Source organism: Papaver somniferum, chromosome 5 (assembly GCF_003573695.1).
Source record: "Papaver somniferum cultivar HN1 chromosome 5, ASM357369v1, whole genome shotgun sequence".
NCBI classification, from domain to species: Eukaryota; Viridiplantae; Streptophyta; class Magnoliopsida; order Ranunculales; family Papaveraceae; genus Papaver; species Papaver somniferum.
In genome coordinates, this window is record NC_039362.1 from 113,748,780 (window position 1) to 113,759,539 (window position 10,760).

General features: G+C 42.4%; 1 non-coding gene across 1 annotated transcript; it reads right to left on the reverse strand.

Annotated features, from left to right (window-relative positions):
• Window positions 1-77: 77 nt before the first annotated feature.
• LOC113284657 lies at window positions 78-196 on the reverse strand. Its single transcript, XR_003328297.1, has one exon. It is a non-coding gene; the product is annotated as a 5S ribosomal RNA (ribosomal RNA).
• Window positions 197-10,760: the final 10,564 nt, after the last annotated feature.

Sequence of the window (10,760 nt, forward strand, 5' to 3'; positions counted from 1 at the left end):
TGTGTCTCTCCACCTGCCATTCACCACCAGCATTACTACCTTGATTGTTAGACCTGTCCACATTGTTTTGATTAAAAGGAAATCAACACGAGGACTTCCCAAGAGGTCACCTATCTTAGTACTACTCTCGCCCAAGCACGCTTAACTGCAGAGTTCTAATGAGTTCTGGTGCATTAGTGCTGGTATGATCGATTCCTAACACCACATCTCCTGGTATGATGGGTTCCGGTGCATTAGTGAAGCTATTGCTATATGTGCATATTGTTTTATGGGTAGATCCCCAAATTTTCAGATTATTGGTATATGGGGAATCTATTTCGAATGTTATTCGTATGCGTCAATCAGGTGAACAATTCCAATTCTTACTTCCTTGTCTTTTTCAAGTATTCCTCTTATTATTTTTGCAATGGTTTGAAACATTGAGGACAATGTTTGATTTGAGTGTAGGGGTAAGGTTCAATAAGAAAAAAATTGACGTATACAAAACTCTAACTTTTAGAGATTTTTGAACAATTTAGAATGAACACCAGCCTTTATAAGTAGATGGAATTTTTTTTGACAATGAGGTATATTTCAACTGAGTTTGGGTTCAATTCCAACTAAATAGATAGTTTAGTGTTTATCCTCTATGGTTCAAAAATATCTATGAGTTGGAGTAAGGTTTTGTGGGTATATCTCTAATAAACCCTCACGAGACTATAACTCGTCCACTAGGGACACCTAGGGGTTTAAAGGCTTGTTATTCATGCTAAGACTAAACGTAGCCTCGACGAAACAGAGTTGTTGGATTTTAGTTTTGTTTTATTTGCTCGAGGACTAGCAAAGATTAAGTGTGGGGGAATTTGATAGAAGCTCAAAATACATCATTTGAATATCAATTTCGTATACTTTTCTTTACTATTTTCTCTTGTATTTTCAGGTATTATGCTTGTTTTGCATTTTATTGGTATTTTGGAGTCATATGGTGTGAAAAAAGATAAACCGGAGCTTAATTCATTGTTTGGCAACCTCGGATATTGACGGACTTGAAGCATAGAACAACACAAGTTTGTAATATGTCAAAATCAGACTATTACCTAAGAATTGCTAAAGACATACGTGATAATGTGAAGGGCCACCTGTTGATACTTTACTTCCTGACCTACAGAACTGGTCAAAATTTTATTCTTGATTCATTTCCAGTCCCAGCTGATTTCAACTCCACCAGCTCTGCACCAAGTCCTCACCGCCGGCTAAGCAAGGTCTCAGTGGCTCGTGAGTTCAGACTAAGATTGAGAAGCTTATACGAGTTCAACACAGGCACAACAGAAATGGGTATGTATTGTCAATGGTTGGTGTGGAGTTTGAAGCCGAGAAACAACCAACGAAAGAGAACTGCTTCTATTGAAGATAAAGAGGTGATTGAAGCGTCTGTAATGAACTAGGAGTTGGTTCTCACTGGATTCCAGTGTACATGGAAGATTGAGTGAAGATTTTATCAAGAGAAAATCAGTTAAGAACTTGAGCTGATAACCTTAATTGAAGTGATGAACGATAAGAATGATGTGTGTTTTGGAGTTTCGAATATATTAGGAGACATGGGTTGTTGTGTGTTTGAACATTGCTACGCAGGGAAGGAGATAGAACTGTCTTAGAAATCAATATATTGTTCATCTCTGAATCACCGGAAAAACGCACACTGAGTGTTCGAGAGAAGGCCTGAACCAGTGCAGCCAAGTTTACTGTACCAATATCTATGACAAGTTCTGTCGCGGGTTTTGCGAGTTGTTTACAAAGAATTGGGAGATGATTTCGCAGTTGAAATGAACCAGGAAGTGGTTCAGCGATGACCAGTCTACAAGGTTTTGTGCTAGAATTGAATTACAAGGCTAGAGGTATCTCAAGTTTAGGACTCGACTTTGTTGGGATTTTACGAGTGTGAAAACTACAGGGAGACCCATTTTTCAGTTTTTCTCCACTGTGAAACCCACGGGCGGAGAAGTTCAGGCGCGCACCCATATTTGGTGAAGAAATTCCTCCGAAACCCATTATTTTCTAAAATCATGTTTTCCCGAGATTTTTTTTCCATAGAGAGCGAGGAAAGAACAGGAATTTTCCATGGCTGCCGCTGTATTGAGAAGAAGTGGAAAAAGATTATTATCTGCTTCATTGATCTCTGCTTCTAGATCTGTTGATGCTGTTTCTGGACCTTCTTCTTCCCATTAAAAATATTATTTACTATTGAAAATCGATGTGGGATTTGGAAGTTGAATCGTTGATGTTGTTGACAATCGAGGAGTGTGTTCTGATGAGTTTAATTAGGTCATTATATAGAAGGTTAGGGTTTACTTAAGGTATAAAAATTAAATTATAGGAAGGGGGTTTTATGCATCGGGAAAATTGAAACAGGTTTATGTGCAGGTAAGATGCCATCTGGTGTATAAAACAGGACGTGGTGTTGTTGTAGTCGAAGATGGAGAATGGCAGTGGTGACGAGAAAGCTCAAGACATTTGGTAATTGGTTGTGAGTAACTGGCTCTTCTGTGAGCTTTGGTTCTCGGGAAATCAGTGGAATTAGAAAGAAGTTGAATCTAGTTGATGGTGTTGTGCTCGAGTTTGAGCTACAAATCATTGGAGATGAGTGAGATTTTATTATCGGTGCAAGGAAGGAAAGTGTGGAATTACAGATGACGAGCTCGAGAAGGTGTTTCCTGGAGTGTCTTTGTGTAGGGCTGTACGACCAACATGGAGCTTTATATGAATGTGTTGGCTGGATGGACTGTGTGTTAGCTGAGTTGAGTTTTCCATGGTGCTGATGCATTCAAGATTACATGGGACGAGATTAATCATATAAAGTGATGCTCAGATGCTGTTGTGATCGATGAAGCTGTTGATACTTTCAGTGAATTGAGAAGACATAAGAGTAGAATGGATCCCTGGGCCTTGTCGAACTACATTATTATATTTACAAAGAATTAAGAAACTGGTAAAAATACTCTAGTCATGTGGGGAAAAGCATCCAATCGAGCAAGGGAACTTGAATGATCTCTACGTGTACGGCATTTAAATTTTGAAAACTCAGAACCTCAATAAGAAGTTGATGCTTACCAACTTAGTTGGCTAATTCATCCCTATGAGTTATTACAGTTTCAGAAAGGCAATGTAGTCTATAATCTGTGGTTGGTCATGTGACTGAACACGAAGGAGTTAGGGAAAGATAATTTTTGGCTGGTTTTGTACGGATTGTTGCCGGAAGTTCAAAAAAAATGAACTGAAATTGGGTGTTTATGCTGTTTTGGTTTGTATGCATGGGAGATATTGAAACAGGAAAGATGATGATGATGCCGTTATGACTGCATAACCTGTCATACAGTCGAGAAAATATCTGCGTAACATGTTATGCAGTCGTGAAAATTGATGCATAACCTATTATGCATCTACAAAATTTGTTGCATAACTTGTTATGCATTCCAGAAAACGGTTGCATAACACATTATGCAGCAACTTTTTTGTCATTATTAAAACCAACAAAAAAAAAGACTGCATAACTTGTCATGCACCTACAATAACATCTGCATTACATGTTATGCAGTCACGAAAATGGATGCATAACCTGTTATGAATCCGAAAATATGGCTGCATAATGCAATATGCATCGGGAAAATTGTTGCATAATCTTTTATGCATCGACAAAATAGATGCATAATGCATATGTACGCACTAATACAATGGTTACATAACTTGTTATAGATGCATAACTTTGTTATCCAAATGCATAATTTGTTATGCAGTGGAGAAAATGGTTGCATAATTTGTTATGCGTCTGCAGAATGTGTTATGCATCTTTTTTGGTGGCTGCATAATGGTTATGTATCAAGTTTTTGAAAATTTTGCCTAAAATGATGATCACCTCCGATTTTTTCGTGAAAAACAAAAATTTGATATTCTTGTTTGTACTCGTTGCGAAGCTCTCTTAAAAAGATTTCCAACGATATAAAATTTGTAACATTCCAAGGCGCGGATTTTTAGATATGTTATATCCAAGTTGCGTTGCCAATTATACCCTTGATGCATAACCTGTCATGCGGATGCATAATCCGTTATGCATACATTTTTAAGAATTTCATATAATTATGGGTGTCACGGAAATAATTATGGGTGTCACGGTACCCAAAATTAATTGTGGGATTGACAATGAGAATATTTTTTTTTGGGTCTCCCCCTAATTTCCCCTTTACGAGTTACTTGGCCCTAAAAGCCAGTTAAGATGAGGAGTTACTTCCGGTCATAGCCATAGTTCATGGGTTGAGTACAAGGGGTTGTCTGGCAATGCCCAAGATCATATTTAAAAGCCAAAAAGGAACCGAAATGCAGTGCAGCTATGGGTCCACAATGACAGTTCAATCAGTAGAAGAGATGTGGACAGAGTTTAAATCCGGAAAGTCAGTAAAGGAGATGGAGGTTTGCCGACATTGAATGGGTCTTCTGCCGTTTGATTACAGCGATGGATGGAGTAGATTGTAGACATTATTTAGAAATCAGATGGGATTGAAAGCTTGGGTTACAAGTCGAATAAAGTTCGCAGCAAGAAAAGAATCTATATAAAAAGACCTAAGCTACAGCTGTTTATGGGTGAAAACCGTTTCTACTGGTTTTGGTAAATTTGGGTGTGTGTGGATGAGAAACGAATCTAAACCCTAAACAAATGCATTGCACGGGAGTGCTTTTGATTCGAGAGACCAATCTATACAATTATGGCCTAAACCAAGAAATGCTCGTTCCAGACTTGCTTCGGTCACAAAGATGAAGGAGATGGGGTTGATCTTAGGGAGGGAAGCGAAGAATGTGTTGAGATTGTAAAGGTGTTGGCTGTTTATGACTTGTATCAGAATGTTGAACTGGCTTGCACAATGTAAGCTATCAGTTCTGGGTGTTTTCTGGATACTTTAACAACACTTGGTTTTCTCTCCGTCTTGTGTTGGAAATAGGTGAAGGACCTATTTATACAAGTCATTGAGCGCAAACCTCATCTCATAGGAAGTGGAGGAAGTGAAGTGATGGAGTAGTGGGGTCGTGCAAGTTATTGTCACACGATCACGCCTTTGCCCATTTTTCCCATCATCGTTAACCGTCCATGCCTCCTGACACGTTCTTGTGATGGCGCGTTGCACGCTGCACACTGTAAGCTGCCAGACCAATACCACAATAAGTATCCCCCAGTTTGTGACATGCTTGATATCTCGAATGAGTGGATCATGGGACCCACAAGAAGTAGCATACGGTGCTAGGTTAAATAACTAAGTTCTTTAGGAAATCGATATTCATGAAATATCGTGTATACTTTATGCATGTAATGCATCGAATACAATCAATATGTATGAAGCATCGCTGTTTTAAAGCTTAGCGGAGTAAGTCGCGTATTATGCGTCTTAAAATAGCGGCATGCCCAACCATCTTCGAGTGATCGTTTAGAGGCCGCGTGGGCGGGCCATCCCTCTGCCGATCACTCCTTGTGGTAGAGTAACGGACGGTGACCACCAAGGTGCCTCATTGGCCGTTTAACTCTTAGCCAAGGCTGTCCGGCCAAGCTGGCAAAGTTGGACGGACGAGATGATCTGCGACACATGTTTCAGACCGTTGATGGATTTTAGGGTTTTAAAGAGGTGCGCAAGAATCACTCTTTAGCTTGACCGAAATCAAGCATGGATAAAGTTTTTGGTGGGACCAACCGGGCATGCTTGTAGACGGCTTGCCGGTGTACAAGTCCATGCCACTCTGTCTTGCGGAGGTGCGATCTAGGCCACTCAATTTGTATGGCAAAGATAAGTGGTCGTGATCGATTTGCGACAGAAATCCTTTGCCGCAAAGGACTTAGGAGGCCACGGCATGCCATCTTTGGGCGCGCGTTTCGAGGTGCCTGGCCATGGTCCACCTTGGCCGACCGGTTACATGCGTAGGTGGGCCCACGTTGATCATGTTGATGCTCTCTGGACCTCCTTAGTCTATATCTATACCCTCCATCCGAGCTGGCGAAGATGGATGGTCATGATCAAACTGCGAAATATATGTAATGCCGCAAACCCTAATTAGGGTTTTGGATCAGTCACGCGTGCGCAACTTTGGCCAAACGGTTTGGAAGTCTATGCTCCTCATTTGGGGAGACCGACCGTGTGGGACCATGTTGGGACGACGGTGAACTTATGTGTTCTTGCCCGATGGTCCTAGGCGTGATCTAAGCCATCCAAACATGCTGGCGAAGTTGGATGGTTGTGATCGATTTAAGACGCTAGTGGGATTTCCGCGACCCTTTAAGCATCACGTCAGCCACATTTCGAGCAAGCGTTCATTGCTCTAGGGCTTGGTCGTGAGAAAACCAATCAGGTGGGTAAGGAGTGGGCCCGCTAATGTGCATTAGCGCTTCACTGATCAATCGTGGGATGATCTAATCCGTCCAACCAGGCTGGTGAAGTTGGACGGTCATGATGATTTTAAGACTGCTTTGAGCGGTCTTGCTCGTTTGAGACTTCCCAAAAGAAACGCGGCCATCCCTCTTTGGGGTCGGCGTTTGACAGGCGTTAGGGGCATAGCGTGGTGTTCGACCGGCTAGGGCATAGGCGGGCCCGCCGGTGAACATCACGGTGATTGACTCCTCCTGTTAGGGTTCGTCTAGGCTAGTTAAATTATGCGGTCAACTTGCGTGGTCGTGATCGTTACTGAGACTGATACGGACAGTCCAGATTTCCCTTAGGAAATTAAATATGTCTGATCGGGCTAATTAAAGCATGCTGATACGAGATTCTCTTTGTTAGAGAATGGTGTAGCCTGTACCGGTATTTCGTGCATATCTCAATATCGACACTTGGAGATTCATGTTACTCTGCTGAGAGTAAACACTCAGTCGTCATGCCGCGCCAATAATGAGAGTTCTGCTGAGAACATCACATGAAATACTAGGCAAATCATGCATTAATTAATATAAATTCACAGAATATTTGGGATTGTTGTTGCATTCACCATTCTGGGTGAATTTTGTGTATTTATTGAATTGCTTCGAATAAATAAAGCGAAGAGGTACTCATCACTTATCGAATGACTTTATCCTTTGCAGGATGTCAGCGCATTAAATTTGGTTTTATAATTTTAGCCTTAAACTAAAATCCACCATCAACATTAAGTCCCCTGCCTAGCACATAATGGTTGCACTATTGTGGGGTAGGCATTAGATGGTGACATATACAACTTAAGAAGACAAGAAAGAGGAAGTGTACCTGGAGGAACTCTGACCGGCCGTGTTAATCACCCATGTGGGTACGCCAGGTGTGACCATGGCTTTAGTGGGACCGGCTTCCTTCTTTGGGCGTTGGAGCTTGGAAATGAATCCTCTTTCTATTGGGATTCTCCAATTACTCATGTATAAAAGGAAACGACCCCTTTTCTTCTTTCTTATATTTTTTTCGCTCGACCAGCCTTTCCCGTTCGAAACTCTTTCTGCCGCTGTTGCAGAGCATTGCTGACGCTGCCACCATTGCTGACGCCGCCGGAACTTGCTTCCGTTGCCGTCGTTCGTCCGCCAACAAGGTAGGTGCTTCATCGTTTTCTCATTGTTTTGTTCTTTTTTGGTGGCACAAACCCTAATTCTTAGGTAAACCTCTTTGCTTTTGAGAAAATTATCCCGTTGTAGATAAAACTTCTCTGCCAGACATATCATGATTAATTCCACTAACGAAGTTGATAACAAAACCGTCGATATTGGTAGGATTGCTTAGTAGAACAAGCCATGAATCCACCATGAATATACTATTTGGCTCCTTTTTCATCGTTGCATGCAAAACCTAGCCTTAGGTAATGATTTGGTAGAAACCTGGCTTAAAATTCGTAGGCATAATTCCGACGGACAACCTTGTTTAACCATCCACCCATTGATAATCGTGCCATGATTATTTGCCCCTTGCGTAGCTTGTATGCCACCCTGAATGAACGTGAAACCCATTGTGTGCATGCTCTGCTCGATCGTGGGCCTCGCTACGTGCTTGCTCGTTCCACGACCAAGGGAGTATTCGAGCATGATGATCGCTGGTCGTGGGCACCTACTCCTCGAATTTTTTTTATACATCGGTCTTGGATATCCACACCCATATTGTATCGTATTAAACCTTCTTCCTTAGTATGAAGTAATAACTCATTTCCGTTGTGCTTCGTTGTAGGTAAAGGAGAATGAACAAAGAGACTCTTGTTAAGATGTCACCTGGGGATAATGCTGTTGCCAAGTCGGTAGGTGTTGACAACTCCAAAGACATGCCGAATATAGATGATGAACTGTTCACCGTGCCTTTTCCGAATGTTAGGAAACATCCTGGCCATAATATAACACTGCTTTCGGGCTCAGAAAATGAAGAGGTCGCTCCATCATCTTCTACATCATACGTGATGAGATTATATATTCGGAAGAATGAGTATCCGCCTTCTCCTATTGATTTCAAGGTTTGTCACACTCCACTGAGATCTTATGAAGGATGGATGAGGCGCATGCTGGGCAATGAGCGTATCAAAGACAACTTGACCAAAGCACAGATCATTGAGGCTGTTATTGCGTCTGCAACTCTTCACATTAAGAAAGACGTTGCAGGTTTAATCACTTTCATTTCTCGATGGCATCCATCCACGCACATGGCCATATGTAAATGGGGAGAAATGACCATTACTATGGAGAGCGTAGCTGTTTTGATGAACCTTCCTATTGCTGGAAGTTTTCACTATGCGCTGTCTGACGAAGAAAAGGCCACCCTCGCTGTTATCCTTCAAAAGGTGGGAGAATACGACCAAAAGAAAAAGGATGTGAAATGTTTTTATACTTGGTGGGTGTCTGAGTGGTCTCCTGCAAAACCAAGGCCAAACCAAGCATTGGATGACGAAATCAGCTTAGTTGCATTTCTGTCTTTGTGGCTTTCTAGGGACATCTTTGACGACGGCTCTGGGAAGAAGAATATAAGAGAAGATCTCGTCATGTTTGCCATAAAATTGGAGAAAGGTGTGGTTCTCCCCCTTGGGTGCCTTATTCCTTGGATCACTGTATTCTCATCTGGATGCCTTGGCGGTAGACATGCATGCTTCCAACGGGTATAAGAATGTGTAATCGCATATCCATGTTGCTTTTCTTCAGGCGTGCTTGTGGGAACATTTCAAAGGTTACACCCCTGTCCCCACAACTTCGCTCTCTGGTTTGTACGACGGTTCAAGGATACTTCGTTGGCAGAACAGACGTCCAAAACCCGGGTTGAGACTTGTGGATTTTATCGATAACGTGTACGCCATAGATCTCCGTCTGCGGGGACCGATCCATTCTTCCGTGGTTCAACCGGAAACCTTCACTACTGCCTCTGACATTGTGTTTCACACTGATGGAAAAACCATGAGTCCTGGAGAAATCATCTTCCTGCGAAGTTGTACGCCGGGATACATTCCATCTTTCTTTGATGAACTCCTTACTGTGGTTCCTTATAATATTGACAGGGCCGCTCGCCATATGAGTTTTGACCAGGGCGTTCCGTCCCGTCGTCCGTCAATGCCTTCAAAGGATCTCGTTCCGTCTATTATCAATGCTGACATCTTTTCGCCACTGCAGAGCCTTTCTTTCTTGCCTATCGGAAGAAGGCCAGTGGTAACTAATAAATACAAGGATTTTTGGAGGGAGCAACTGTTAACTTTTCAAGCATTTTCGGAAGAAGTTGCGACAGTTCCCCGTAGCGATCCATCTCCTGAAATTTTGAAGCAACAAAAACGATTGAAGCCACTTCCGGGTAAACGAACCAGAGCTAATACTAATGATGACTGCAGTACCTAGGATGCAGGAGCGAGGTCTAAGAAGTAGGCATGTGGTTCTGTGGTCTTCAATTCTTCTCATATGCAGGTATTTTAAACTTCTTCCCTTCGATCTTCCAATTCTATTCATCTTGAATGATCTTCACTAAGGGTGATTCTTATTTGAAATCAGGGGCTCCCGAAAGAGAATGCTTTTACAAGGTTGGCTCGTAGTCATAACGAGAGATCTGACAATACTGATCCTTTGGAAGGTGATACTAAGGATGATGCAAACTCGGTCGGTGATGAAGAAAGTGTCTCCCAGAGTGGCAAGGAGTATGATCGTTTCAGTGAGCTTGTAGTCGAGACCATGGCGGAGATCAACCTTCAGGGTGAAGTGGCAATAAATACCGGAGATGCTACACCTACGATTGTAGAGGTGGCTCCCTCTAAAGAATCTCCTGCAATTGAACAAGCTCCTGCGACTGAAAAAGCAATCACAGTGGTTTGCTCTAAAGAATCTCCTGCAGCTGGCAAGGCTTTTGTGACTGACGAAGTGTTGGTGATGCAACCCGTTGTTCCTGGAGCTGTCTTTGAGCTTCCTTTCGACGCTCCTTATACAGGTCATGTGCTGGTTGGAGGGTTCAGCGTGTCGGCTAAGTATGAGGAGTTATACACCAAAATATGGAAGAAGCACGGTCATATTACTACCACCAGAAAATTTAAATGTCGCTTCCCATTGGCCAAACGTGTCGAAGAAGCTTTATCCACTATCCATGGTATGAGTGTCGCAACTGGCCGCACGACTTCTGAAGAGATGATTTCCAACTAGGATTTCCATCGGGACGTGTTCATGCAATACGACTTCAACGCTTCTTGGTTCTATGAAGGATTCTCTGAAATCGAAAAACTCCAAGGTGCAAAAGACAAGGCCACCTCCGTGGAATGCATCGCTCGACAGGAGGAGGAGATTGAGAGGTTGT